The 3,846-nt window shown below is 35.4% G+C and overlaps 1 non-coding gene across 1 annotated transcript; it reads left to right on the top strand.

The window, feature by feature from the left end:
* The first annotated feature begins 3,288 nt into the window (after positions 1-3,288).
* LOC138820523 (U6 spliceosomal RNA) lies at positions 3,289-3,395 on the top strand. Its single transcript, XR_011369902.1, has one exon. It is a non-coding gene; the product is annotated as a U6 spliceosomal RNA (small nuclear RNA).
* The last annotated feature ends 451 nt before the right edge of the window (positions 3,396-3,846 follow it).

The raw sequence follows: 3,846 nt of genomic DNA, 5'->3' as shown, positions 1-3,846 counted from the left end.
TCTACACATTTATTGACAGGTTACAAATTATTCTCAAACTTTAATATGTTAAAAATAATCTCTTCGTTTCTTATTTTCTTAGCCAGAAAATCAGCAAGACCTCAGTCAGCATTTCTCTCATAGGAATTTTCACATGAGTTGGTTACCTGTTGACCTGAGGTCCAGTTTTATGCGGACTCACTAATCTGCTTAGGAATTGATGCTGGCTGTTGGAAAAGAATTCAAAGAAGGATGCCATTTAAAGGCTTATAATTTTATTCTTTACCATGATATTCTCCTGCTACTTTGGTTGTTGAGAGTGTGTATAAGAGCAAGCATTCCGTGGGCATCAGGGAGATACCACATGATCTTTACATACTGACATTTCCGAGTAACTTGCTATCACGTATACTGCATTTTGCAATTCCAATCTGTCAAAACCTACCAGTTTTAAGAGATAAGAGGAGTGGTAAAAGAACTCTTAGAGACAAATACATCTTGAACATATTTTGTTCCAAGCATTCCATCTAAGGCATTTTCAGCAACTAATGAAACTTGCGTTGGCTGTAATTATGTGTCTTTCTCCATGTGTGCATGTATTCATGTGTATATGTATATGTGAATTTGTGTGTATAGTAACATATATGTGTACAATATAAGGGCATATACACACATATATGCATATATAAATAAATATACATATACAAATATATATGCATATATATCTTTGTTCAGTGACTTAATCTATAGTTCCCAGAACATTGTCATTCTCACAAAGTGTTCATAATAAACTGCTCTGAGGACCTGTGCTCTATTGTACTCATTTCCACCATTACCTTCTTTTTCATTCCTGTGAACAACTTCGGTCTATTTTCCACAGGAGAGCTTTATTTTCATTACATGTAGTTACAAACAGATAATCAAAGACAAAGGTTGTTTGTAAAAGAAAAAGAACTTTTAGGTCACAGGTTAAAATATCTTTTTTTGGGGGGGGGGGTCCAGTCTTGGTGCCTGAAGTCTGGGCCTGGGAACTGTCCCTCAGCTCTTCAGCTCTAGGCTAGCGCTCTATCACTTGAGCCACAGTGCCACTTCTGGCTTTTTTTCTTTTTGTTTATGTGCTGCTGAGGAATCGAACCCAGGGCCTCATGCATGCAAGGCAAGCACTCTACCACTGAGCCACCTTCCTATCCCACGTTAAAATATCATATCCATCCAAATGATTCCTATGAGATGAAATTTGTAATAGTAGTAAATGTGAAAAGGAATTCCTAGACCTGTTGTTTTGCCATTTAGAATGTCAAAGAATAATATCACGTCACTCAAAATTCTTAACGAATGCAAGGGAAGATGTTAGTCCCCATCATGTTCCCACAAAGCGAGTGGATCCTCAAGGATAATAGTAGACCAGCAGAAATTCTATGTAGCAGACATGGAGCATGAAAGAGAAAGAGAGGAAATGAGAGAGCGTGAAAGAGGGAGAAATATCATGATACTGAAAGTGCATAACAGATAAAAAAGAGCTGTACATGAATATTCATACTGTTATCTTTAGACTCTACATGTACATTTGAAGGTATTTGATGTATGATAATCCATCAACCCAAAATATAAAATGATTCTAATAAAAATTAAAAATGACTCAGAAGTAATTAAAAATGCTAACACAATTTTCACATTAACAAACTCTCAGAGATATTTCATGACTTTGAAAAGAAAAAAGTGGCTGGGGTTAGTATAAATTTAGAAGTATAACAAGACACAAAAATATGAAAAGATATTCATATATTTCATTATATAACCCAAAGCAGAAAGAAAATGTTGTTTAGATGAATCTTTAAAACCCAGTCTATCAGGAGCTGGGACGGTGGCTGTTGTAGAGTGCCTGCCTTGCATGCATGAGGCCCTAGGTTTGATTCCTCAGCATCACATAAGTAGAAAAGGACGGAAGTTGTTCTGTGGCTCAAGTGGTGGCACTAGCCTTGAGCTGAGGTACAGCAACCAGGCCCCAGAGTTCAACCCCATGGCCAACAAAATCAAAGTAAAAAACAAAACAAAACACAGTCTCTCACTTTTGTGACCTCAACTCTGTAATATCACTGCTTCAGCCTAGGGCTAAGATTTTAAGTGTGGACATTTATCATCCCTCCTTATTCTGACTGTACTTGATAATTTTAATCAATATTTTGTTCTTAATTTTGCTTTTTGTAAATTCACATGCAACTATAAAAAATGGTTTGGCCATCCCAGTAACCTTCTCAAAGTACCTCCTGATGATAGATAACAAAAGGTTTTATTATATTACAAGGGAAACAATACTACAAATAAAGCAACACAATAACTAAATATTAATGATTAATAAAATAAAATACCAAAGAATTACCAGTGTTTTCAGTATTTGAAGTGTACTTACATATTTGATTTTACTATTCTCACATTCCTGTACATTTAACACTGAATAAGATTATGATATTCAACAAGAGTTTTTTAGGCTATGTGTAGTTTTTAAAGTTACCCACTAAGATTGCTTTTTATGACTCATCTCATCATTTGTATATGTATATGTATATGGCTTATATCATCATTTGTTCCTCACTAACATATAAAGTAAGGAAGCCCTAAAGTTTTAAGAGAAACTATGCAGTTAACAAAGTCTTAACTCTTCACTCTGCTTCTTTACACTAAGACTTTGCAACATCTCATTAGTAATGTTTCTCTAAACTGAAATGTAGTTTTTAGTAGCATATGTCTGCTACCATAAATCTTAAATATTTATAGAAAAGTTGTATGATCTGACAAACAATCCTAATTTTGGCCTATATAAGCAAATTCCCAAAATTAAATATATTTAAAACATTAAAACTTTTAAAAACCCTTAACACTTGCCGCAGTGTTCATTATGACAGGTGCCTTATACAGAATAATTGAATTCGTCCTCCTACACATCTCTTTTTTTATTTTTATTTTTTGTGAACATACTGTACAGAGGGGTTACATTTACATGGGCAAGATAATGAGTACATTTCTTATCAAGCTTGCAGCCTCCTCCTTTGTTTACCCTTCACATCCCTTCCCAGCCTTCCTCCGCCCCCCCACCTGATTCCACCCCCTTCCCCCGATCTTACACATATCTTGAACAACAATATCTGGGATTATTTTGTTTTTGATATGTCAATCTTGGCTATTCTTAAATGTGTGCTTATGTAAGAAGTACATGGTTCTAAAATTTCACGAGAATTCTTCAAAACTTACTTTTCTTTGAATTGTCTAGTTTAAGAAAATCAATTACACTTTATATATAAAAAATGCTCTGTGCTCAATTCAGCAGCACATACACTAAAATTGGAGCAGTACAGAGAAGATTAACATGGCCCCTGCGCAAGGTTGATATGCAAATTCTTGAATCATTCCATATTTTTACAACTAAAGATGCTGGAGAGGATGTGGCCACAAGGGAACCTTACTTGATTCTTGGTTGGAGTGTTAACTTGTTCAACCACTTTGGAAAGAAGTATGGAGGCTCATCAAAAGACTCCATATAAAGCTCCCCTATGACCAAGCAATCACACTTTTGGGGATTTACCCAAATGATCACAAAGAAGACCATACTAAAACTACCAGAACAACTATGTTTACTGCAGCATTATTTACAATAGCTAAGATATGGAGCCCACCCCGATGGCCCACAGAAGATGAATGGATCATGAAAATGTGGTATATATACACAATGAAATTCTATGCCTCCATGAGAAAGAATGACATCGCCCAATTTGTTAAGAATTGGAAAGACTTGGAAAACAAAATTTATTCAGTGACGTAAGCCAAGTCCAAAGAAACATACGTCCCATGGTTTCCCTTATTTTCCACAGC

Source organism: Dipodomys merriami, unplaced genomic scaffold (assembly GCF_024711535.1).
Source record: "Dipodomys merriami isolate MVZ:Mamm:240054 unplaced genomic scaffold, mDipMer1.0.p SCAF_894, whole genome shotgun sequence".
Lineage (NCBI taxonomy): Eukaryota > Metazoa > Chordata > Mammalia > Rodentia > Heteromyidae > Dipodomys > Dipodomys merriami.
Note: the sequence above shows the minus strand (reverse complement) of the source record. Positions and strands in the feature narration are given on the sequence as shown.